This window comes from Papaver somniferum, chromosome 11, assembly GCF_003573695.1.
Source record: "Papaver somniferum cultivar HN1 chromosome 11, ASM357369v1, whole genome shotgun sequence".
Taxonomy (NCBI): Eukaryota; Viridiplantae; Streptophyta; class Magnoliopsida; order Ranunculales; family Papaveraceae; genus Papaver; species Papaver somniferum.
The window spans coordinates 44,155,682-44,166,010 of record NC_039368.1 but is presented as its reverse complement, the minus strand read 5'-3'; positions in this window follow the sequence as shown (position 1 = coordinate 44,166,010).

Sequence of the window (10,329 nt, the reverse complement as noted above, 5' to 3'; positions counted from 1 at the left end):
GTACGAGAGTTGGTCGAGGAATATGGAATTAAGAAAGTCTTTTCCACCATTTATTACCCCCAGGGGAATGGACAAGCTGAGAGCACCAATAAAACACTAATTCGGATTCTCAGTCGAACAGTGCATGACAATCCCAGAGAATGGCACGAAAAACTACCGATGGCGCTATGGGCGTATCGGACAGCACCTAGAAGCTCCATTGGAGTTTCTCCCTATTCACTTGTTTACGGCGCGGATGCGATCCTCCCAGCAGAAATCAAGATCCCGTCATCCAGGATTGCAGCAGCAAGTGGGGCCCACTGGAACGAAGATGAAGCATCAAGTTCCAAAATCGCTGAGTTAGACACCATAGACTCTCAAAAGAGGTAAAGCAGAGGAGCCTACTCAGGTGTACAGAAGCAGGATCTCCAGAGCATATGCCAAAACTGTAAAGCCACGTGTTTTTAAAGTGGGGGATTTGGTTTTAAAGACGTCCAAGCACATTCAGCAAGACATGTCTGCACCAAAGTTCTCTCCAAAATGGGAAGGTCCCTATGTGATCACCAAGGCTTACAACACTGGATAATACAATATTATTAGGGTGGATGGAGGCAGGATAGAAGTAGTCAATAATGGAAAATGGCTCAAGGCATACCATGCTTGATCATTGTTCCGCCTCCAGCTATCTCATGACACGGCAACACAGGCATTTTTAGTTCATTATACATCTGAATTATCAATTTATTCAAAATACATTAATGAAAAACTCCCTTCACCTACCGAAAACCAATGCAATTCATTTCCCAAGAACGATGTTCAAGACCAAAAAAAAAAGACGAGCAAGCGTCATTAGCTATAAAAGAGTATGACTCAGAAGAGACCATCCAGCCGGTTATAGTCCCCTGAGAGCATCATCTTCAGACTAGCTTGGTACCTCTCTGTCCTACTCTTCAAGTTTTGAACTTCCTGCTCCACCCTCTCCGATTCTGCAGTCAGAGCCTTATCCTCCTCCAAGATAGCTTTCGCAGCAGGAACTACATTCACGAGGATACCAGCTCGATCGACTTTGATGATGTCAAGGCGCTGTCGCAACCATCTCACATTGAATTTCATGGATTCGCATGTAGACACCATATTTTCGCACTTTTTGACGTTTTATTCAGCAACGTTGCAAATAGATATACTCTCCATTTCAGCAATCATGGAAGGAGGCAGTTTACTTTGGTAACCAAAGCAGATGAATAATGTCGCACTGCATTCCTGGTTTCTATGTGATCATATTTTCTCCATATTTTTGTGTATAAAGGCACAAACTCCTTCCACACTAAGAATCCCCAGACAGTTCGATAACTGGAAGATAGACATCTCATATGAATATCAAATGAAAGGCCTGCGTTGGGATATTCCTAAGAGGAGATACCCAGATCAGCATCTTCAAGGTCTGCAAGATTAGGCGTGTTTGAGTTTCAAGGGATAGGACTGGTTAGATCGTCATCATCAACCACTGTCACGCATGTTCCGGTAGGAAGTCTATGCAAGAAGGAAGGGTTATTCACCTGACCGTGAAGAACAAACAATTATTCGAAAAGAAGAACGAACCGGTGTGATCCGAACGGGGGAGCCATCGCGAAGCCCAGGGATCCGCTCACACTAAAAAATCATCATAAGTCAAATAAAGGATAAAGCAATGTTTTAAAACCAGGATATGTTCAAAATCATACCTCGGATGCAAGCCGTATACGTTTTGAAGAGGAACCTGGTTGGTATGAAGAAGATGATCCACCGCTTTTCGACATGATGAAAGGTGAAGTTTTTGCAAGAGAACCCTATCACAAAACGATGAAAGGCGATTATAGGTCTCTACATGTACACATACGACGAGGAAACCTTAAAGGAAGACCGAACCGGCTACAACGAGGTTTATCCGATGAAAGAGGATTCAACGCCAACTGGGTCGTGTTTTCTTTCAAACACCTAGTCGAAATCGGAAAAGCTACTGGATATTTAAAAGAGAGAGTCTTTAGTCCAGCTCCGAGATGTTTGGGGCTTAAGGCGGTGTCCATCTCTCCGTTAAATATTTATTTATTCTAGCTTGATCATTCTAACGCTTGAATGTCACCATCTAATGCTTACCCCGCAATAGTGTAACCATTACGTGCTAAGAAGGGGACTTAATATTAATGGTGTATTTTAGTTCAGGGCTAAAATTGTAAAACCAGTATTTAATGCGTCGCCATCCTGCAAAGGGTAAAGCCGTTTAAGAAGTGATGAGTGCAAAAAACCTCTTCGCTTTATTTGAAGCAATTCAATATATACATGAAATTCACTCAGAATGGTGCGTGCAACAACAATCCCAGATATTCTGTGAATTCTGTTAGCATTACCAATTAATGCATGATTTTCCTGGTATTTTACGTGTTGTGTTCTCAGTCGAACTCTCATCATTGACATGACATGACGATTAAGTGTCCACTCTCAGTAGAGTAGCATGAATCTCCCGAAGTGCCAATATTGAGATATGCATGAAATACCCGCACATGATACATCATTCTTTAACAAAGAGAAACTCGTATCGACACACTTTTGATTAAGGTTAGCTCGATCGAGCATGTTTAATTTCCTTAAGGGAAATCTAGACTGTTCATGTCAGTCTCAGAAACGATCACGGCCATGCAATTTGCCCGCGCAATTTAACAAGCCTAGCAAACCCTAGAAGGAATTGGAAACCATTATGATGACCGTCGGAGGGCCCGCTAATGCCCCGACCGATCGGACCTCATCTATACACCTCCCAGCGCTGTCAAACGCCAACCCTAAGTAGGGTGGTCGCGCTGCTTGGAAAGGAACTCGAACGGACATGGACTGTCCAAAACAGTCTTAAAAATATCATAGCCTTCCAACTTTGCCATCTTGGTTGGACGACTTAGATTGCTCCACGAGTGATCAGGGAAGTGCTATCACGTACACCGGTGGCCCCGCTTTCCCCTCACTCGATCGGCTTGCCCACGACAAGGCCATAAGGCGATATATCGACTGCCAAAACCATGCAGGCGTGACGCTTCTAAACCCTATTTCGGGTCGCGGAAGTACACTAGCGTCTTAAATCGATCACGACCATCCAACTTAGCCAGCCTATTTGGATGGCTTAGATCGCATTTTGGACCATCAGGAAGGTGCACATAAGTTCACCGCCAGCCCAATATTACCCCCACGTGATCGATTTCCCCAAGGGAAGCCAACAACATTCCAAACTGCTTGGTCAAACTCGCGTGAACGTGGTTGTCTCAAAACCCTAATTAGGGTTTACGACAACATGCTTCTGTCGTAAATTGATCACGACCATCCATCTGTACCAGCCTAAACAGACGGTGTATATATAGACTCAAGAGGTCCCAAAGGTGTTAATGTGACCACCATTGTCCCACCTTTACATGTGACCATCCGGCCTATGAAAACTAGGGCTCGATGCCTCGAAACGCACGCTCAAAAGGTGGTAGGTCACACGGTCTTCAAACCCTAATTTATGCTTTGCGGCAACATATTTCTGTCGCAAATTGATCGTTCCCACTCATCTTCGCCGGCCGAATCAAGTGTCCTAGATCCAATTTTTGAGGGACCGAGGGGTGTAGGCATGCACGCCAGTGGCTCATCTCCACGCATGCCTGATCGATCCGTTCAAATTAGCACCCAGTGCTTGGATTCAATCGGCCAAAGAAGAGACGGCCGCACGGTCCCTGGACCCTAAATTTCATCAACGGCAATGCGCAACTGCCATAAATCATCTGTCCATCCAGCTTTGCATGCATAGTTGGACGATGTAGATTTATTTCCATCAAAACTGCAAAGCAGTGTGACAATCACCAGCCGTCTCTCTTTCATGGGGAGTGATCGACCAAGTGATGGCTTGTTTACACATCCATCAAACGATCGCCCAAAGGTAGTCTGGCATGCTTCCATTTTAAGAAGCTCAATCCGCGACTTATTCAATCAAGCTTTAAAACAACGATGCTTCATGCATATCGACTGTTTTGAGATGCTTGCTTAAAAGCGATGCATTACATGCATCGAGCACGTACGATATTTTATGAATATCAATTGCATAAATAACTTAGTTATTTAACCTAATAGCACCATATGTTATTTTTTGCGGCAAGTCCCACGAATTGACCCACTCACTCGAGACATCAAACGTGTCACAAACTGGGGGATATTTACTGGGGTATTGGTCTGGCGGTTTACAGCGTGCAGCGTGCAACACGCTCATTACGAGAAGAAAAGATGGACGGCTAACGGTGATGAGGGAAGTGTGCAAATGCGTGATCGCGTGACAATCACCATCCCTACACGACCCCACTACTCCATCACTTAACTTTATCCACTTCCTACGAGATGAGGATTGCGCTCAAATGACTTATATAAATAGGTCCTTCGACCTATTTTCAAACAACAAAGAAAACCAAGTTGTTGTTAACACCGTATTCAGAAAACACCCACCACTGATAGCTTACATTATGCAAGCCAGTTCAACATTCTGATACAAGTCATAAACAGCTAATACCTTCATAATCTCAACACCTTCTTCGCTTCCCTCCCTAAGATCAACCCCATCTCCTTCACTTTGTGACCGAAGCAAGTCTGGAAGGCCATTTCTTGGTTTAGGCCAGAATTATACAGATTGATCTCTCGAATCTAAAGTACTCCTGTGCAGTGCATTAGTTTAGGGTTTAAATTCGTTTCTCAACCACACACACCCAAATTTACCAAAAACAGCAGAAACAATTTTCACCCATAAACAGTATTCCTTAATACTATGTCTAACTTAAGTATAATTATTCATGCTTCGCAGTTTTGTTTTCAATATGCACGACTTGAAAGATACGTTAGGGAATGAAATAGTTCAAGTCAAATATCATTAACCTCAAGTGGAAGGATGATGTTTTCGTTGTAGCTCCTTACTTCTTCCCTTCTTCAAGTCTTCGCAATACTTGTAATATCTCATATCCTAATACTTTCAATCTAACCTATACGAAGTTGACTCTAGTACATAATCAAGCGACTCTTACATGAGTTTTGGCTCACTAAAATATGACAACCAAACTTGACATACCAACGCTTGGTGGGTTCAATCGAGCTATGCTCTAACAACTACCCCCTTGTCAATTTTAGTAACAAAACTCTTAAATGATATGGATAAACAAATTACAAGAATTCATTACACATACCCTTGATTCCCGAATTCAACAACACAATAACATGTATACATTCAATCCTTAAATGTCGATGTTGACATTATAATAACAAAGCCCCTAAAGATAAGATAGGTAGATTTTATCAATCCACGCGTCTTTGTTATTCCCTTTATAGTCCATATAATTACAAGTATCATATGATATGCTACTCCCCCTTAGTCTATGTTTTTACTCTTGCGTTAGATAAACGTTTAAGCACCAATATCCTTTCCCTTAGTGATACCAATCAATATAAATAACTACCAGTGTCACTTGTTTACTCCATATATTTCTCCCCCTTTTTCACAAAATGACAAAGAAACGAAAAAGTAAAGGACAAACCAAAATGATCTTACAAATCTTAATAGACTTGCAACCTATAGAGTTAAGCACGAGGGTTCCACACACCATTTTTGATAACCAATATCAAAACCGAAACTACAAAATAATTTATTTTGATATGTTACCAAGAAAACAATTGCCGGAAGCAATTTTCCCTAATAGTGTAGCAAACCCAAAAACGACTAAGCACCTTAGTTCCTTTGCTAAACCGATTGTACAAATACAATCGCTTGTTCGATAAGACCAAAATAAAGATAACTCTATTTTTCGCATCATGTTCTAATTATAACTTAGACCTTTAAATTTTAAACAAGACAAGTACTAGGTTAGTTAACTAGCATTTCTTGTTAAGGCATTCGATTAGACTTGAATAACCGAAACCTCCACTTTAATAAGTCTAACTAAGATCAGAATTAACTTAGTTTCTCTTATCCAGAATCGAATTGGACTGAACAATTCATCCCGTAAACATTTTCTTTCGTTAAGCCATAAACAATTCATATAAACTAAATAAATCAACTTGCATAATTATACACCTCAACCGGAACCAATTGAAACAACATAGATATTAAAGCACCGCAATTGCACCGAAATTTTGTAAGCCTAAACAATTGATACCACACAATAAAGCAAGATAACAATAGTTTTTCTTAACCGGAACCAATTGAATCACACACACATCCATACACAAATAATGGAATAAAACATTAATTGTACCGAAATTTTGTTAAGCAAAAGCAATAAATATATGAAATAAAATCAGGCTTTTCTTAAACAGGAAAACAATTAACTAACAAGATTGTTACCTCAAATTTCGCATCCACTTCTCTAATATGTTTGCATCTTCCTCCAGGGAGAATTGATATCGAAATATCATTATGTTGTCATCCTTATTCAAAACAAAAAGAATAACAACAATCAACCTTTACTAGAGAAAGGTTGAAAACCAGTTTTTAACAATTGCAAGCAAAAGTTGAAAACCCTGAAACACATATGCTTTTATGCTAAACCAAACGATTCAACATATTGTGACTTTTTCACATATTCTTTCTATCAGAACCCCTGATGATCTTTTGATAAAGCCTACCAAAAAGGGCTAGAACTTAATCCTGCTAAACCAAAAAGTCACCCAAACCATAAGGGTTCACAACATTATGAGATCGAATATCAAGGTAATAAAACCGAAATCAATTATTCCATAAACATACATAGCAATAACATAAAGCATTCAAGCACAGGCTATGTAATTCAAAAACTATCACAAGAAAAATTATAAATCAAATAATTTTATTCATAATAAGATAGTTTTATTCATAATAGACTTAATACAATCATTGAAAGTAATACAAAATTGGAGTCTATCATTCTCTTCTCAATTCTTGTGAAGATTGCTTTCAAAAACTGGATTCAAATTCTTCTGAGCACTTCTTTTTTCAGTAGATAATTTGTTCATTTCAAACAGTTGAGAATGAAGGTTAGCTAGTACTTCTTTTGAATCCTTTATCATCATCTCATGATATCTAATGCAACCTTTAACAATAAGAATTTGTTTCCTTAGAGAACCTTGAGAGTTATCATGAAGAGAGACATCATGAGTTTCAGTCATAACTGAAAAAGCGGGGGTCTAACAACACCACCCAATATTTTGCTTAGCAATCTGTATGTACTAACTCTGAAATACTTTCTAGAGAATGAACTAGACAGTCAGATTCAATCTAGGTAAAAGTATCTCAAAGAGTTAATATCTCTCTCTTGTTTTGATTTACTCGAGCTAATAGAAATCAGCGAGTCTTTAATCAAACACAAGGAATAACTTGGATGGTATCAAAGACCAATATCCAAGGATCAATCAATGACAATCAACAACCAAAGGTTGGATTACTCTAATTGATGATCTAACGCACAACCTGTATTATTTCAATTATAAAGATAAAACAATATAATGCGGAAACTGAAATAACATAGACACCAGAAATTTTGTTAGCGAGGAAACTGTAAATGCAGAAAAACCCCGGGACCTAGTCCAGATTGAACACACATTGTATTAAGCCGCTACAGACACTAGCTTACTCCAAGCTAACTTCGGACTGGACTGTAGTTGAACCCCAATCAGTCACCCACTGATCCAAGGTACAGTTGTACTCCCTACGCCTCTGATCCCAGCAGGTACTGCGCACTTGATTCCCTTAGCTGATCTCACCCACAACTAAGAGTTGCTACGACCCAAAATCGCAGGCTTTAACAATAAACAAATTTGTCTCACATATACAAGTCTATCAAATAATCAATCTGTCTCTCACAGAAAAACCCTAAAGTTTTTGTTCCGTCTTTTGATAATAATCAAGGTGAACAGGAACAAATTGATAATCCGGTATTATATTCCCGAAGAACAGCCTAGATAAATCAATCACCTCACAACAATCTTAATCGTATGGTAGCGAAACAAGATGTTGTGGAATCACAAACAATGAGACGAAGATGTTTGTGACTACTTTTTATATCTTGCCTATCGGAGATATTAATCTCAAGCCAATCAATATGATTGTACTCGTACGATAGTAGATGCAAGATCAGATCACACAACTACGATAAAAGTAGTATCGGTCTGGCTTCACAACCCAATGAAGTCTTTAAGTCGTTAACCTGGTTTTAGATGAAGAAAACCAAAGGTTAAAGGAGAAACGACTCTAGCACGCAAACTAGTATCATAGTGAGGTGTGGGGATTAGTTTTGCAGAGTTGCTAGATGTCCCCTTATATATTCTTTCAAATCAGGGTTTCGCCTTGGTCACAAAGCAAACAATATTCACCGTTAGATGAAAACCTTATTTAGATTGAAGCTAATATTTCTCAACCGTTAGATCGAAAACTTAGCTTGTTATACACAAATGAAATGTACGCTTCTAGGTTTGTTAACCCTACCCAAACGTGTATATTATTGGTTCAACAATAGTTAACCAAAAGGTTAGCCATATGAGCATTTCATACCAACCATATTCTTCTTCACCATAAATAGTTCAAGTGACTCAAATGAACTAGTGAGAGAGTTTTTCAATTGCAAGGAAATATTATGTACCACACAAGACACAATTGAACCAAAGATGATTTGATTCACTTGAATCAGTTCATGAACTTCATAGCCACGGTTTGCAATTTGCATTCCTTAGTCTTTATAAGTTTAAGTTCAGAAATCATCTTCAGATATATAAACTTCTTAAGTTCGCACACTAGGTTCGCGGACTTAAGAAACCGGGCAGAGTTTACAAACTCCTGCAGAAAATCTCGGCAAAGACTTTCCGCCGGATCGCGGACTGGGTTCGCGGACGCAGCTAGTTTGTCAACTCCAGCAGAATTTCTCGGGATGAGAAGTTCGGCAGTTCGCGGACTGAGTTCGCGGACTTGTAAACAAGTCATTCTTCCGGTTTCTCTTGATCAACAAAGTTCGCAAACTTTGTTTCAAGGAATAGGACTTATGCACATATGTGTTTCCTCAACAATACTTATGTCCATCATTTGTTATGCAATCTAAACACTCATTCCGACCATTGAAACATTCTTAGAGGACGTTATACAGTTGTTACACCATTTCTCGTCAAAGCAATTTTCAAAGTGATTGAAACATATCATGACTTTCGTCACTAGGTAAAGATAAACATGGTCGAAGCGAAATGCTTAACAACACATATTTCGAGATATAGATAGGCGAGGTATACTCGATCGAAATACCAAATGTGTATAATCTAAGTCTATATATAGCATACGACTTTTTGTCTCAAGAATTAGGAGATAGAGTAGATAGACTTTTGAGTGACAGATAAGTTCAAGTCTTCACATACCTTTTTGTCGAGAAGTTTCACCGGTTCCTTGAGTAGTTCTTCTTCTTGTTTGATGAATCGCCATGAAGTCCTTGAGCTAAACCACACTTTCTATCCTAGTCCGAGACTTATCTATAGTAAACTAGAAATCAAGACTTATAGTTTTGATCACTAACATTGACAAACATGCTTGAGATAGCAACGCATGCGAGTTCGACCGAGCAATGCTCTAACAATCTCCCCCTTTGTCAATTTTAGTGACAAAACTATCAATACATATGGAATACAAAAAAGATAAAGAAACTTTAGTAGCTCCTATTCCACATGTCTAATCTTCAACATTCCTCGAAATCTTCGTCACTTCCAAGTACTCCAATGATCCCAAAGGTTGTAAGTTTAGCATCACCGTTGTTGAAGATCCGTAGCTATAACAATGAGAAAGCATCGGTCTCGATCATTGTTATACAGTGTCATAGTATTATTACACAGTGTCAAAGTCCAATTGTATCACAACTTCAACAATAATACTATGGTGATATGTATCACTCCCCCTTAGTCAATACTCCATCTCACATGGAAACCACTCCCCTTACACAATGATCCGAAAACCATATGTATTTGTAGTGTGAACTACATATTAATTCTCCCCTTTTTGTCAATAAAATTGGCAAAGGTACAAGAACGGGATCATAATGAAATTTCCGTGAAGAGACATTTCATGACTAAAAAAAATACATACCATCTAATTTAGATGCAATCATATAGCCGAAGCTAATAGCTCATCAAGGAGTTTAAAGATACAAGATAACCCCTTTAAAATTCCACAGCCGCACACCCCTCAAGATATGACCATTAAGCACAAGTTCAAAAGAACTCTCCCCCATTTGATGTCATTCCCAAGGGAACAACAAGAGCGACCTTAATTTCAAAAGAAAAGAAGGATTTTATTGGACACAAAAACCATGA